The sequence below is a fragment of the Rana temporaria genome, chromosome 3 (genome assembly GCF_905171775.1).
Source record: "Rana temporaria chromosome 3, aRanTem1.1, whole genome shotgun sequence".
In the NCBI taxonomy this organism is placed as follows: Eukaryota; Metazoa; Chordata; class Amphibia; order Anura; family Ranidae; genus Rana; species Rana temporaria.
Genome location: NC_053491.1, coordinates 240481435 through 240499230, shown reverse-complemented (window position 1 = coordinate 240499230; position 17796 = coordinate 240481435). Strand labels below are relative to the sequence as shown.

The 17796-nt window shown below is 42.2% G+C and overlaps 1 protein-coding gene and 1 non-coding gene across 2 annotated transcripts in view; both read left to right on the top strand.

The window, feature by feature from the left end:
* Positions 1-17796, top strand: part of AFAP1L1 (actin filament associated protein 1 like 1) — a 138691-nt gene that overhangs the window by 53048 nt on the left and 67847 nt on the right. The window lies entirely within an intron of this gene.
* On the top strand, positions 8731-8863 carry LOC120934190. Its single transcript, XR_005748336.1, has one exon. It is a non-coding gene; the product is annotated as a small nucleolar RNA SNORA14 (small nucleolar RNA).

Sequence of the window (17796 nt, the reverse complement as noted above, 5' to 3'; positions counted from 1 at the left end):
CATTTTTATTATTTTTTTTTTTACTACTAGTGGCGGCGATCAGCGATTTTTTTTTTTTTTTTTTTTTTTTTTTTTTCGTGACTGCGACATTATGGCGGACACATCGGACAATTTGGACACATTTTTGGGACCATTGTCATTTTCACAGCAAAAATTGCTATAAAAATGCATTGATTACTGTGAAAATGACAATTGCAGTTTAGGATCGTCTTTCCTTATATCAGGGAACAGACGATCAATGACACTGCCACTGTGAAGAACGGGGAAGGTGTGTTTACACACACCTCTCTCCGTTCTTCAGCTCTTGTGACCGATCGCGGGAGACCGGTGGTGATCAGGTTCTGGAGCTTCGGATGGGGTTACGTGCGCACGCCGGCGGCGCCCGAACACGACCTATGGCTGGGCTCTTAAAGGCGACGTACCTGTATGTGCCTGTGCCCAGCCATGCCATTCTGCCGACGTATATCGGCGTTAGGCGGTCCTTAAGTGGTTAAACAGAGGTACAATTCTTAGTATTGTAGAAAACCTTGAAATGGAATTGCAGCTTTTTTTGATGCACAGGAAAGGTCTATACATCCCTAGAGAGCATACAAAAGCTTCTTACAACTTGATCCAGAAGCTATAGTAAGGGTCACCAGAGGTTTCCCTGTGTCAGCAGTGCATATGCTGAGGCTTCTAGTGACCAAGACATAATGTCATTAGTATGTATGTAAACATTATGATCCTAAACATAATGATATCACATTCTTGAAGGTGAGAAAGGGTCAAAGGTGGGACACAGAGGGACAGGAATCTCATTTCAGTTCAGGAGGAAACTTAAACGTGCTATACATAGATCAAAATGTGGCCAGTTCAGCAGGCATCAGCTGAATTTGAATCCACGTCTGCATTGGAACTGAAGTTGATTTACTGATCAACTTTTGTTCAAATCGCCCTGTTGAATTTTTTTTATCTGCTCAATCAGCACATGCAACCAATGACTGAAAGTCTCCCCACTGTCAGAATATAATAGCACAGCATGGAGAATTCCCCATTTCATCTGTCCAACTGCCCTCGCTGCAGTTGCCCCTGTGCTATATGGGGACTCCGCATCATGTAAAAGTGGTAGCTTAGGGGTGACCGATGATGATGTGATTGATAGAAAGCTTGAACACAGGAGATATGGGCCCACTAGTACTAAGGGAGTCTGGGCACTAAATGCAAGCAGAAAAAAACACTACAGTAAAACCTTGGTTTGAGAGCGTTTTGCAAGATGAGCAAAATGTTTTAATACATTTTTGCCTTGATTTACAAGCAATGTCTTGATATAAGAGTAGCGTCATGTCACAACTGAGTATAAAAAAGAAGAGAGGAGTTACATTTAATGAAGGTGCAACATTTAGCAACGTATTGCTACACTTAGGCCTTGTACACACGATCAGTCCAAACTGATGAAAACGGACTGAAGTTCAGTTTCATCAGTCCAAACCTACCGTGTGTATGCCCCATCGGACTTTTGTCCTTCAGACCAAAGTTTTAGAACTTGCTTTAAAATCGGACTGATGGACGCCTGACCGATTGGTCGAAACCGATGTTTAGTACGCAAAAGCATCGGTTCAAAACCCGCGCATGCTCAGAATCAAGTTGACGCATGCTTGGAAGCATTGAACGTCGTTTTTTTTAGCACGTCGTTGTGTTTTACATCCCTGCGTTGGACTCGATCGGATTTTGAACTGATGGTGTGTAGGCACATCAGACTTCAGCCTTCAGTCCGTTTTCATCGGATGGACTGATCGTGTGTACAGGGCCTTAGAGGTGCCTCTATTCTCTTGTATACCCTGTAAAGAAAATGCTTTGATATACAAGTGCTTTGGATTACAAGCATGTTTCTGGAACGAATTATGCTCACAAACCAAGGTTTTTACTGTACTTGCTGAGTTTTGTCAGAGACAAATAGCACTACTCTGCTTGCAAGAGATTGGCAGGACTCTTAGTTGGCAGCAAACTGATAAGCTTTGGGGTTAGCTGCACGCCAATCTTTCCAATAATGCATTTTAATTGTGTAGTGAGTAGCACTCTCACCTAGCAGTAAGGCCTTGTACAGACGACCGAACATGTCCGATGAAAACGGTCCGCGGACGGTTTTCATCGGACATGTCTGCTGGGAGGTTTTGGTCTGATGTGTGTACACACCATCAGACCAAAATCCCCACGGACAGAGAACGCAGTGACGTAGACGACACCGACGTTCTCTAAAAAGGAAGGTCAATGCTTCCACGCATGCGTCAAATTAATTTGCCGCATGCGCGGGATTTCGGGCCAGCGGACATGTCCGATGAGTTGTACTAACCATCGGACATGTCCGACGGACAGGCTTCCAGCGGACAAGTTTCTTGGCATGCTAAGAAACTTTTGTCCGCTGGAAACCTGTCCGCTAGGCTGGAAAACTGTCCGGTAGGCCCTACAATCGACATGTCCGCGGAAACTGGTTCGACGGACCAGTTTCAGCGGACATGTTCGGTCATGTGTACAAGGCCTAAAAAGGGTTGCTGGTTTGAATCCCGACCACGACACTACCTGCTTGGAGTTTGCATGTTCTCCCTGTGACTGCGTGGGTTTCCCCTGGGTACTCCGGTTTCCTCCCACACTCCAAAGACATGCTGGTAGGTTAATTGGCTTCTGCCTAAATTGGCCCTAGTATATGAATGTGAGTTAGGGACCTTGGGTTGTAAGCTCCTTGAGGGTAGGGACTGATGTGAATGTACATTGTATATGTAAAGCGCTGCGTAAATTGACGGAGCTATATAAGTACCTAAATAATAATTGTGGCCTGTGCAAGGTCATTACAGCAGAGGGTGTAAATGCTCATTTTGTATTATTGAACTTCTAGTTATTTCTTAATGTCCCCTGTAATCAGACAGGCAAAGAGATGATCAGAAGCACAGTCCTTTTTTTACCGCTTGCAGTAGGTCATGTTGAAGGGTCTGCTAGGCTTTTCTTATGGGTATGCCATTGAAGATAATATCCTCATATGCATGGCCAGTGTACGACCAAATGCCACGAGTTCAGGTTGACTGCATCTAGTAGTTTATAGTTTGTAGTTGTAAATCCAAGAAACAAAAAGGCAACTACATGGAGCAAGTAACTTTTGGAAGGGTCAGTAGGGACAAACTAGGAACAAAAGCCCTAGTCTTCTGCCAGGATGTGCCTCCTTCACCCTAACAGACACATTGTAGACCTCTGAAGTCATCGCAGAGTATGTGTCTCAGAGCATGTCAATCACTCATGGCATTGCTATAATTATCAGGGCAGACATACAGCACACAGCCTCTCCACGAGCCACAGTGACCCGGTGACCCACCCACTGTTAGAAAGGAATTCTGTGCAGATGTCAATGATGAAATCACAGCGAAAAAGTGTGCACTTTGTTTCTTTTAGAAATGCTAATTAACCAAATATTAAAAAGGCAAAAACTGCAGAATGAAGCAAAAAAAATAAAAAATTAATTGGAGATCAATTTGCTTTATATTGACTTGAGAACGTATCTTGTTGGGCACATGGAATATAATGCATTCATTTTCCTATGATTTGGGATTATTTAATCATGTATAAAACATCACTCCCCTAAAAAATAATTCATACACATTTGTACAAAACTCTGAGCTATAATAAGTATTGGTGTAACCATATAATATCCATAATGACCATTAGGAACAGGAACCAAAAGGGCTTACACTCTATAAGAAGGAAGAGAAATTTTTGTTCAGTAGATTTTTTTTATTTTTATTAATATACACTATAGGATTGTAACAGACCAGGGAAACCTTTTGGGGACTCCAAATAGAATAGTAACGCATAGTGCCCCCTCACTCTTCTGTTAGACTCTGTTCTTAGCCACCTTCCTGTCTGAATAATGTGTCCGGGTTTCGAGCGGACTGAAACCCGGACACATGATTTAAAACACGGACTGTCTGGGGGATTCCTGGACAGGTGGCAACCCTACTTGTGAGCTGTGAACATATTTCTTCATCCGCGCACTTCCTGTCCCTGGGAGAGTGGCTATTCTCACTTCTTCACTATATCTATAGAAGCAGCCATGGTTGCCACACAAGCTGGAATTTAAAATATTTATTTGTTCATTTCCATTACATGGGGGGTTGATGGGCTTAGTAGCTTACACAAGAGGGACCATCTTGTTTACACTGTCTTTTTTTAGTTCACAGCAGTGAATATTTCTGGCAAGATCAAAGGGTATTTTCTGTATTTGCTGAAAATGTTCTTAGCCTGAAAAAAAAATTTAAATTATTGAAACCACCACATGTAAGAAATGATGAGATGCAATATAAATTAATAATAGCTGACTATTGTAAGCTTGCCTGTCAGTGTTAAATGGTTTGTCTTGGCCCTCTAACTGCCACTTTCGTTGGATAGCTTGGTCTTTTAAAGCAGAACTAAATATTTTTGTCCTTCTTTTTTTTTTTTTTTACAACCAAGAAAGCTGCCATTTTGACTTCTTCTGTTTGCTCTGTAGTTGCCATGAAGCTGCACATTGGATCCGCTATGACACCAGTCATTTGATTGCTTGACAGTTTGGTTGAGAGCTGACATAAGAACAATAGGAACTGTCTCAATTCTTATTCAGGGCATGCCTTGAATAGAACATTTTGGAAATCATTAAATTAGTTGAGCTTTTTTAAGGAAGTTGAAAAGTAACTGACCAAAGCCCTGTACACCCGATCGGAATTTCCGATGGAAAAAGTCAGACGTACTTTTTCCATAGGAAATTCCAACCGTGTATGCTCCATCGGAGAAAATCCATCGGAAATTCCGATGGATTCCATTAGAGTTTAAATGTAGAACATGTTCTATTTTGGTCGGGCAAAAGCCTGATCGTGTGTATGCGGCATTACTGGTTGAATCCCCAGGTGAAAAACGCTAAAAAGGAAAAGAATGCAGCCACCATAACTGAAAACTGAGTGCTGCAAACTATGAATAATGAAGGACATATGGGGGTAACCTGCTGGTTATTAGTTTGTATTTTTCGGCAACCTTGACATTCTTTCCTGATCAGGTTGCACAAGTGGCTCTACCTGCTTTTTGGCCCATTACAACTAGTGTATGCCTTAAGGCACATTGTGTAAAAATAACCAAGCCTTGCAACGTACAACAAAAGCACCTGCATGATTTTTACTAGAACTCAGGCACATTTTGACTTTGTGTGTTGCAGCGCCACATAAAATGGTTCCAGGATTCATGTGACTGGACCTGTGTATTCAGCAAGGTGCAGTAAAATAATATTAGTTCTACAAAGGATTAAATGAATAGTCCATGTAAACAGGAATTGTTATGTAAGGTGTTGACCTCAGATTTAATGATTTCTGTATCAAGCTGACCAACGCTCTAGATTGTTTCTTGGCCACATTGCTCATGTTCTTGCCTCACGCTCTTGGCTTGGCTGAGTCGTGTAGAAGCCAATAACATCCCAGGCAGCGTTCCGGCTTGTGGCTCTCGTTTGTGTGATCTATGTGTTCTAACAGCTGTTTAACAATAGTCCCTGTTGCTCCTTCAGTCCTATGTGCAGGAAGAGCTATAGCGGTACATTTCTCAGGAAAGGGGACACCCTAAAGCTAAAAATAACATGATCCAAATACCAGCCGGATTTCCCATTTGATAGTTAAGAGGAAAACTATTGTGAAGACGTTTTGTGTAACATAATTACGCAGTGTAAAATCTAACAAATATTTTTCAGTATTCTTTGTAAAGTACCATGTATTCGCGCCTAAGAATGATTCATGTAAACTCTTGTGCAGCTGGCTGTTCTCAATGGCTCTTCCTTGGTTTGGATTCATGCCTATGTAGTTTTATGTAGTGAAGGATGCACAGAATCCCAGAACAAGGTGCTGTAGTCCCACACAGAAGAACTGTGAAAAACAATTTAAACCTACCTATAGTAACTTTCTTAAATGTCGGTTGAAAACCGTTGCCCTTCCAAATACTCATTTTTTTGTTGTTTTACTTTTATTTTAGTGACATAGTCACTTTAAAGTGGGGTTCCGGGCATCATTTTTTATTTTTTGCAAGCTAAAATTAATCACATTAAATAGTCCCTAAAACATATTAATAGCGCCCCAATTTTTCCAGAAATCATTGCAAAGACTTGCCTTATATCCTCCAGCTCATGTTGTGGCCGTATCCATCATATGTGTGGGCATGTGAAGCCTGGTTCCTTTTTCTTCCTGGTTTTCAGGGAGAGGTGCATGCTGGGCGATTTTTAGGCACAGTAATGCCCAGAGACTCCTTGGAAATGAGTGTCATCAATTCCCAGGAGGCAGTGGTGTCTTAGGACAGGAAGTTGAACCACCTAGAACCAGGAACTAGGCATATTACGAATACTTGGGATGGGTGTTACTGGTGCAAATCGGAAAAAAAAATGTTCTATATTGAATGGTTTGCTGCAATCAAAAGGGTGCAAGTCGCTCTATGATGGCTTGCCCAAAATGTAGTTGGTATAGTATAAGGATTGTGCTACCCTGGTAGGGGACCTATATCTACCTAATCATGTGCCATAAACCAAAATAAGCACCTATAAATATTACCTTGTGCTATTCCACCACAAGTTTACTAATAAGTGACAATCTACCAAAAATTATACAATTATTCTTCTTAGGCCACGTACACACGGTCGTTCCAAACCGATGAGAATGGACCGAGGTTCAGTTTCATCGGTCCAAACCGACCGTGTGTATGGCCCATCGGTCTGTTGTCCTTCGGTCCAAAATTTTAAAACATTCCTTAAAATTGAACCGATGGACAGCTGCCCGATCTGTCCAAACCGATGGTTAGTACACAAAAGCATTGGTTCAAAACCGGTGCATTCTCAGAATCAAGTCGATGCATGCTTGGAAGCATTGAACTTTGTTTTTTTCAGCACGTCGTGTGTTTTACGTCGCCGCGTTCTGACCCGATCGGAATTTGAACTGATGGTTTGTACGCATATCAGGCCACTTCAGCGGTGAACCGATGGAAATGGCCCGTCGGACCATTCTCATCGGTTTGGAACGACACTATGTACAAGGCCTAAGAGAACTATGTATGTATATATGAAAAAGACACAAAAAATTTGTGATCTTTAAGCACGTGCACTACCCTAAATAAATATTGTGTTACTAAACCACAAATATTATGGTAAAAATAATAACAAATATTGATACAAAATATATATAAAGGAGAATTCCTAAATGAATGCTCTTCTCTTTAAAAGGAAAGTCCCAATGTGATAACTAGGTTCTCCTAAACATTGGATATTCTTCCTGTGAAGTGTTCAAATGCAACGTGATTTCACCACTTCCGTGATCTTCCCATCACCGTTAAAAATGGCCACTCACCAGATCCTATTCAATAAAATGCCTTTGGTTCATTCCCAGGATAACCACTCCTATATTGCGTCGCCACAGCTGTTCGGTATCTTGGATATGTTATTATGGCCACTCCTTCTCTATAAAAACTACCAAGGAAAGGATGCCCATCATAGTGTAGTAGGTAAAAGAATTTATTGGTTTAAAATACAAAGCCTATATTGCACTCACATTTGAGTGTGCCTGTATGCCGGCACCAAGCTTCTCCAGCCGTGTATGCAAGCATATGAGGGAATATGCGTTCCTTTATTCTATTCTCCCAGGGCCTTTCTTTCGATCGGTATGGTGTCCCGTGGGTGTCAGCAGCCTCTACGCGTTTCACAAAGCTTTGCTTCCTAATGACGCAACATACTTTGCAAAACGCGTAGAGGCTGCTGACACCCTGCTTAAAAGGGGGTCAGTAAGGTAAACCTGTTGCTTTGACATCCATGGCTAAAGCATAGGTTTACTTTAAAAATTCCAGGTATGATGCATTTTTGTGCATAGTTACATTGGTCCAGCTTGGACCAATGTAACTACGTACATACCATGCCTGGCCGATACCCCTGAAAGCTGGAAATTACCAATGTGGACAACACTACTCCAGCGATCTCCTCTTGCTTCTAGGTTCTGTCATGAGTGGCCAGCCTGATGCATTGTGAAAAAGGAGGTTGACCATTCAGCAGAGGCACCATTCGAAAAATGTTTTTCATATTCTAAATGAATGCAAAGTATTCTCCGATTGAACAAGATGGAGAGGTGGGTGGTCACGTCACTGTAGTAAAGGTGTCTACTTTTAATGATTTCCAGATTCCAGAGGCATGAGCCAGGTATGGTGTGTATATACATAGTAACAATGGTCCAAGCTATTTAGGTATGTTCCATACATGGATTTCAAAATCAAACAATTGTTTGAACTGAAAAGTTTTGTGTGGACTGTGCACCCACATGGCCACGTTTGCCATGAGAAAATAATACCATCATTTCATGGGATGTCCTGAGTTAAAACACACCTAGGTGCTTTGGGTCAAATGAATGAATTGGTTTACTGTAAGAGGAACTTCACTTCCCCCTGTTTTTTTTCCATCTACCTTTACCTGTTTTTTTATAGGGCTTTCTTCAGAAAACATACTCCCCTTCCCTCCATATTGCCTTGCTGTGGTCTGCTGCTCTTTTGCAACAAGCGGGCCATCCACCCTTCATAGATCATTGGGAGTCAGCTGTATCTTGCAGGTTCTTGCAGCCAGCTCCTTATGACGCACCACCAGGTCCACCGGTGGTTGCAGGAGCAGGACACCTCATTCTCTCCCAGGCAAGAATGCAGACAGGGGGCAGACTGGATTAAAAAAAAATAAACATGCGACTCTGAAACCCCCTGGATGTCTCTCTCTCATAGATGCCAGGACAAGAAGAGACGCCAGAGCCAACCTGTGAGAATTCCAAAGAGCTGAGACTGCCTGTTTCTGTTCTATTTCACCTCTCACACATTTTCCATTTAAAGGATTGCTACTTTCAGGGGTCCTTTGGGCTTACCTCCCCAAATGCAAGCTTACCTCAGTTGCGGGTCAATGACCCGCAGCAATCTTAGAAAACTCTGTCCGAAAAGCTTCTTTCCTCTGCAGTTGACGCAGGAAACACTTAGGAGAGGAGGCCCCCAAGTCTGATTTAAAGATTTCTGCGGGTTGTGGCCATCCGTGTCAGTTGAGTATGCATCTGGGGTAAGATCGGAGTTGGACCAAAGGGATTACTGTAACAGTTATCTTTTAAAGGGAACCTGCCAGTTGCCCATTTAGTGTGTTACCTGAGCTGTCCCATGTGTGGCAATTGCATATGAATCCATAAGGGTGGTTGAGCAGTGACACATTATTTTGGCTGTCAGAAAGTATATTGAGCTGTTGGGATGAATTTCCACTTTTTCATCTACTTAAGGCTGATAAGTTATTTCTTTCCCTGCAGAAAAAAAAATGTAAACACACAATATAAAATTGTTTCTATATTTCAGAAGAGTGTTTGTAGGAAGGAAAACTCAATTTTAGGAGTGAAAGTCTGCTTTAAGCAACATTTTATTTTGCTTTCTGTTCATTACCAAATGAAAGCAGCTCTCACAATATGGAGTGTCCAGAGTGTATTATACAAGAAGGTTCCTGTTGACTTAAAATTTACAAGAGACTGATCACTCTCTCCGTGCAACCACTTGTTCTTATGTATAGCCACCTTTTTGTATTCTTTATTTATTTAATTTTTAACTTTAGACTTTACAATAAATGGACTCCAGGCATATAACTTTGAAGGCCGGCAAGTACAAAGTGCAGTAACCTGCGACAACCAATTTGGGGTCAATTCTGATGTGTGATTAGTTGCTGCCTTTAAACCAGTGGTCATCAACCCTGTCTTCAGGGCCCACTAATGTCTCGTACATACGGTCGGACTTTTGACCATGCAAAAGTTTGCCATGAGTCAGTCGGAAGTCGGCGGAAAGATAGAGAACAGGTTCTCTATCTAAGGTCAGTAGGACTTCCGACAAAAAAGTCAGATGGAGGCTACACACAGCTGGACTTTCCAAGGAAAAAAGCCCGTCTGATTTTTTTTCTCGGAAAGTCCGGTCGTGTGTACGAGGCATCACAGGCCAGGTTTGCAAGATAACGGAAATACATCACATGTGATATAATTTGCTGCTCAGTGATTGCAGTATTCTAGTCTGCATCTCCCCAAGGTAATACATAAAACCTGGCCTGATAGTGGGCCCTGACGACAGGGTTGATGACCACTGCTTTACACGATGATCTTCTGAAGCTATTTTTTTATTGTCAAAATAGATATTGCAGCACAATGAAAAATCTTTTTGGGCAAATAGGCAATGTTTTATTTTGAATGCATATGTGGCAGAGCCATTCATAAGAATCGTGAAACAAGACTTCTGTGATTCATCACAAAACCAGATTCGTTCTAGGATGGGTAGATGTCTCGTCATCCCATTGTTCTTGTGGTACATCTTCCCATGCATCCTTCAACTTAATCTTCTGGTATCATTATAAGATAGTATGGCCTGCTCTATGGGACTGCAACCTGCAAGCTATTTTATCTTCATGCTCAGGGGTCTGGCTATCTGTGCCTATTAATCTGCTCCTCTGCAAACAAAGCACTTCAAAGGGAATGTGTTTTCCCTGCAGAGTAATCCGATCTTACAGTAAAGCAAGTGAACTCCACGCCAGCAGGAAATGTTTAATCCATCCAGTGACTGCTGTGGCCCCATGCTGCTGCTTAAACGCCATTCTACTGTGGTGCTCCTCCATACTCTCAACACTGTGCCATATTGTTACTTTTTCTGTGCAGCAAGGGTGATGATTGGAAAATCTCAGTAATCTTTTTTGCATATGGTACAGGTTCACGCCACATCCCTTTGAACATGAAACCTACAGTGTCACTAGCTTTGATAATGTATGTCTTCTTGGCAGGGAGAAATTGATCTAGTTGGGCTAGTTTGCTTTTGTCTAATGCAATAAAGCCAGTTTGTTTAAAAAGTAGCTCTTATTACTGGCTGTGCCGACCACATTGGTGCAATGCCTTAGATAAAAGTGTAATCTTTAGCCTTTTTGTAACAGGTTTACAAGGCAAAATGCAGTTAATAAATCTTCAATCAGAAGTTTATTTTAACCACTTCCAGACCAAGCTTTTTCTGGCACCTTTAGTTTACATGTAATGCCGCGTACAGACGATCGGACATTCCGACAACAAAACTGGATTTTTTTTTTCGACGGATGTTGGCTCAAACTTGTCTTGCATACACATGGTCACACAAATGTTGTCGAAAATTCCGATCCCCAAGAACGCGGTCACGTACAACACCACTATTAAAGGGAGGTTCAATACCAGTCGTGTTAGTAGAAGTTTGAGAGACAATTTGCACTTTTCAGCCTCCTGCTTTTCAGTCTGTTGCAACGTGATGAATGAGCTATCTCCATTACGAACGATAGTTTTACCAGAACGGAGTGCTTCCCTCTCGTACTTGATTCAGAGCATGCATGGAATTTTGTGTTTTGGAATTGTTCACACACGCTCGTAATTTATGAGAACAGATTTTGTTGTCGTAAAATTTGAGAACCAGCTCTCAAATTTTTGTTGTCGGAAATTCCGACAGAAAATGTCCGATGGGGCCTGCACACGGTCGGAATTTCCGACAACAAGCTCCCATCGAACATTTGTTGTCGGAAAAGCAGATTAAAGCAGAGGCCCTGGAGAATAAATTGGTGGGTTTTGCAATTTTTATGTCACATGGCGGTTTTTCAAATGCAATTTTTGGGAAAAATACACTTTTTTGACTTTTAATGCAAAAAACACCATACATAACCCTATGTTTTTATAAAAGATGATATGCTGAGTAAATGGATATCTATAAGACCCCAAATCCCTCCTATGCCCTTTTTAAAAGCATTTGATCCCACCAAGATCTGTGTTTTTTTAATGCGTTTGATTATTGAAAATGGCACCGTTGACATCCGGGTAAACCAGAAGTGATGTCAGGTCATCGGTTCCGGGTTACCATAGCCGATCAAAGTTGATCTGGGCTTTGTTCAGCTCCTCGATCAGCTGGCCGAAGTGCTGGCTGATCGTTTAGGAGAGCCTGAGAAAGCAGTGGAAGATGGGAGGGATACGTCTAGTTAGCTGCTTGGATTGCTTTTACAAGAGGGCCGACCATCGGCTCTACATAATTGTACCGGGAAGCTGCAGGTATCTTCTCGGTATAACCACTTGAAGTCCAGCAACATACCAGTGTGTCCCTGGTCCTGTCCCTGACTATGGGAAACTGATGAAATCTGTTTGCTGTGGGTAATGTCAACTTACAACGCTTTATGCTACATTAAAAAATATATACGGGTCCAGGCAGCCGGCTTCTGGATCAGTTACTTTTCTATTCTTTAACACTGAAATTACTGTCATAGGAAACATATTGATGACAACAGAGAAGGAGTTTCCTCTCACTTTGGTTACATTTCCAATCACTGCCTGTAGTGAAAATCCAAAGAGAGGGAAATAAAAAAAAAAAAAAAACCTGTCAGATTTTCCAACCTCTAAGGCCCTGTACACACAACTGGATTATCCGATGAAAACGGTCCGCCGGACCGTTTCCATCGGATATGTCCGCTGCCGGATTTTGGTCTGATGTACACACCATCAGACCAAAATCCCAGCGGAAAACATACACGGTGACGTGGCCGCGACGATGACGCAGCGACGTGCGCGACCCTGGAAGGTAAATACTTCCACGCATGCGAGGGATGGCGGTCGGTCGGACAAGTCCGGTGAGTCTGTACAGACGACCGGATTTGTCCGATGGACAGGTTTCCAGCGGACAGATTTCTTAGCATGCTAAGAAATTTTTATCCGCTGAAAACTGTCCGATCCGCCGGACAATTGTCATCTCGGGCCTACACACGACCGGATCTGTCCGCTGGAACTGGTCCGTCGGACCAGTTCCAGCGGATAGATCCGGTCGTGTGTACGGGGCCTTAGTCTGCAATATTTTTCAGATTGTGTCATTTTCATTAGCGCTAGCCAATAGTTTGTTTTCAATTTTTGCACTTATGTAACATGTTGTGAGGTCTCTGTGGACAGATCCTCCCACCTGAGCTGTGGATCTCTGCAGCTCCTCCAGAGTTACCGTGGACCTCTTGGCTGCTTCTCTGATTAATGCTCTTCTTGCCCGGCCTGTTAGTTTAAGTGGATGGCCATGTCTTGGTAGGTTTGCAGTTGTGCCATACTCTTTCCATTTTCAGGTGATGGATTGACCAGTGCTCTGTGAGATGTTCAAAGCTTGGGATATTTTTTTATAACCGAACCCTGCTTTGAACTTCTCCACAACTTTATCCCTGACCTGTCTGGTGTGTGTCTTTGGCCGTTATGATCCAGTTTTGTTCACTAAGGCTCTTTAACAAACCTCTGAGGGCTTCCCAAAACGGCTGTATTTGTACTGAGATTAAATCACACAGGTGGACTCTATTTACTAATTAGGCAACCTCTGAAGGCAATTGGCTCCACTAGATTTTAGTTGGGGGTACCAGAGTAAAGGGGCTGTATACAAATGCTCGCCACACTTTTCAGATATTTTATTTGAAAAAAAAATTGAAAGCCGTTTAACTTCCGATTCACAATTTTATGTGTTGATCTATCACATAAAATCCCATTAAAATACATTTAAGTTTTTGGCTGTAACATGACAAAATATGAAAAATTTCAAGAGGTATGATAACTTTTTTAAGGCACTGCAAATATCCTAATAATGATTATGTGTTTTGGCACCTTAAAGCACAAGCCATGTGCTTGGGTTGACATACTGGCTGCCACGAACTTCTCGTTTCCTCTTACGGAGGGAGGATGAAAACCTTTTCATTGATAAATCCTATGTGTCATTCGGAGTCTAGAGTAAATGTTGACCATTCCCCTTGATGAAATGTGCTGAGTTTTGCTACAGTCGCTGTTTCACTTGGCTGGCAGAAGCTGGAAGGAAACAGAAGTTCTGCATAGATAGATATACATTAGCTGCTGATGTGTTTAAAGCCAGGGGAGGCAGGAAGGGCAGTGGTTGTAAGGTGGGGGTGAAATGTTCATTTACATCCAGCACAGTAGCAAATGTGCAAAGAGACCCAGATTGGGTCATCCAAAATGATGTCACCAATGTTCAGGCAACCAGCAAGATTGACATAAATAATCAGGCATGTGCGGGTATGTACCAATTATTATAAAAGGAAGTAAGAATCCAAACTGTAATACCTTTTTTAGTTCACTAAGAGCAGTTGGTAAATTTAAAGCGGTGGTTCACCCTCATTACCGACATTCTAGCATTAAATTAAGCATAGTAGCGCGAGCTACAGTATGCCTTTGTTTATTTTTTTAGCCCCGTACTCACTGTTTAATCCTATAATGAAGATTCCGACTCCCCGCGGGGAATGGGCGTTCCTATCCAGAGGGAAGATGATTGACGGCCGGCTATGGCACGTCACGCTCCCCGAAGATAGCCGGAGTAGGTCTCGGCTCTTCACGGCGCTATACGGCGCCTGCGCACAGACTATGCGCAGGCGCCGTGAAGAGCCAAGTCCTATTTCGGCTATTTCCGGAGAAGCGTGACGCGCCAGAGCCGGCCATCAATCATCTTCCCTCTGGATAGGAACGCCCATTCCCCCGCGGGGAGTCGGAATCTTCACTATAGGATTAAACAGTGAGTACGGGGCTAAAAAAATAAACAAAGGCATACTGTAGCTCGCGCTACTATGCTTAATTTAATGCTAGAATTTTTTTTTTTATAGGGTGAACCCCCTCTTTAAATTACAAAAAATAAAGACATTATGGTCAGCTTAAGCCAGTATATGAAAGTCCGAATCTCGGCCGGTTCAGTAGGAACTGGACGATATTCGAACCATGTATGGGCAGGCTGAATGTACTTAAGTTGATCAATCAACGTGGGTACAACCAATTTTACATGCGATTTATCACTAGCTGTTATATGGGGGAATCAAGTGATTTTCTTTCTTGTAACTAGTGGCTACAGGAAAGAAAATCGCTCCATCTATGGATGACCTTAAAATGTACTTTTCAACACCGCTGGCATCGTGTCTGACTATATACAGCTTTCTTAAGCCAACACTTTTTTTTTTGTGAAATCTGTTGCAAAGTCTCTTACCCGGAGATTTTACTAGTAACAGGACTTAATGCTGCAGGCTGACAACACTAAGCCACTGCCTCCCAATTGGCATCAGTGTTGTCAATTTGCCTTACCAGCACCTTCAGTCAGCCTATTTATTGGACTCCATAGGGAGTCTAACTGGAAAGCTGATGGCACGTATATGACAGACAGACAACACTGTTGTTAATTGTGAAGCTCTGGCTTAGTGTTGTTTGTCTTCAATGGGTAATGCTGTCACTGGCAGGATATCCAGAAAAAAAACTGCAAGAGTCATAAAAAAGTAATTGTTTAAGCAAACAGTGAGACCTAATTCCAAACATACTGAAAAATAGATTTGGGGTTTGCATACACTTCAGTCAGGCAGCACAGAAGGCAATGATAATGAGAAAGTACACCAATCCATATTAACGATTGAAATAATCTCCTAACTGCTTTGATTACAGACAGGTTACTATGGTTTGCTGCCTATTGTTCTTCATCAAGGATCTTTGTACCAGCTTACTAGTGATAATATAAATAGTGGCAGAGCAAATCGGCAAAAATAAATGTATATGTAGGTTGATTTTAGGAAAAATTATTTTAAGATTAATGTTTTAGTTCATAATTCAAAACTACTTTCAAAGTTGTAGAAGATTGTAAAACAGTGCCACCTGTATGGTTTATCATAGCATTGCATTCCAAAAAGAATACTAAACATAATGCAAGTTTCCAGAGTTATGAAAGACTCGGAATATACAGGCTTAAATCATTAGAATTGTGCAATTTTACTTATAAAATATTTGCATTTGCCTCCTTATTGAGCTTTATTACTGTGATTAAAGTCTGGCAAGGGTCAGGTCACCTAAAGTTTGACAGTTTCTACTCGACCCATATACAATGCTGTGAAGCAGTGCATAAGGACAGGCCTCAAATATTAGGCCGCGTACACACGGTCGGTCAAAACCGATGGAAACGGACTGAAGGACCGTTTCATCCGTCCAAACCGATGGTGTGTGGGCCCCATCGGTCAGTTATCCTTCGGTCAAAAATTTTAGAACTTGCTTTAAAATTGAACCGAAGGACGCCTAACCGATAGGTCGAAACCGACGGTTAGTATGCAAAAGCATCGGTTAAAAACCTGTGCATGCTCAGAATCAAGTCGACGCATGCTTGGAAGCATTGAACTTCATTTTTCTCAGCACGTCGTTGTGTTTTACGTCACCGCGTTGGACTTTTTAACTGATGGTGTGTAGGCACATCAGACCATCAGTCAGCTTCATCGGTTAACCGATGAGAACGGTCCTTCGGACCGTTCTCATCGGATGGACTGATCGTGTGTACACGGCCTTAGGCTTAAAGTATCTATCTGCTACATAAAATTTAGATGTTTCTTTGCAGATTTATTAAATCAGCAAGAAGAGATGGAGGTTTGAAGTCCAAGTTCTATGTCTGCATTCTTCTTACCCAATGGCTATGACCTGGCTTCAGTCAGGGGCATGGCATGGTCCTTAGGAAGCAATACATTACTCCAGGGATACAGCATTTTCTATTTTTACATGAAAGGCCAAACCTTTGTACCATGGGGTTCACCAGCACTAACTTTCCTTTTTTGTTGTGTCTGAGCTTTGTTCACACATTTGCCCGCTGTGATCTGCTCAGTGCTTACTTCAAACACACATATGAACGGTCTAACATTTTCTCTAGAGCACGTTTTTTTTTGGGCCACATGTGCCCCTCTCCCACCTTTTTGAACTGAACCAGGCTTCAAGCTATGTTCCTCTGCATTCCTTGGGTCATTTTCCAGATGGACACTTTTTATAATAGTTTAAGAAACCCTTTTTAGGGATGTAATATAAGTTTTTTAGTTATTGTCAGCTTTTCCTATTCTTGGGTAGGTGTACAATCCAGTAGACATAAGGTTGACCCTGCAATTTATTTTACTTTGTTCTGTCAACATTTTTTACTTTGAGATTGACATGCCTGCTCTATTGAATCAAGTGATCTCTACCCGTCGTGTGCAATGTGCAGTGACTCATATATTTAGGTTTCCTTGATTTAACCATAGGAAGCTGATGTGGATGGCTGATGTCGTATTTTGGGCATCATTTTGAAATCAAATACTTTTTCCCCTCCTTACTCCATATTTGACCCTCATTTACTTTTGACTTGTAGCCCTCTCTAACAAATGCATCAAATATATTTGTATTACACGTAACCTTTTATGTAGCCTGTCAATTATTGTTTTTGTTATTTTGAAAAATCAGTATAGAGAAAAAGTAATGGTAAAAAAATACTTTTACCAGTCTTCATTTTTATTTATTTTTTTGTGTGCATTTATTCTTTATGGTCTTCATAACTGGGGCTGTATGGTTTGATATATACTCAGTGCTAGAATGTGTCCCTCTTTCCCCGGACCATTTTCAGCGGACATGTCCCCTCGGAGATTTCTGTCTGATGGTTGTACACACCATCAGACAGAAATCCGCGCGTACACGATACGCGCTGACGTGGCCGCACCGTCGCCGCGGCGACGTGCGCGGCCCTGGAAGTTCAATGCTTCCACGCATGCGTCGAATCACTTCGACGCATGCGAGGGATGGCGGCCGATCGGACGTGTCCGGTGAGTCTGTACAGACGACCGAACACGTCCGACGGACAGGCTTCCAGCGGACATGTTTCTTAGCATGCTAAGAAACATTTGTCCCCTGGAAAAAGTCCGCTCGGCCGGGAATCCGGTCGGCTGTACACACGACCAAACATGTCTGC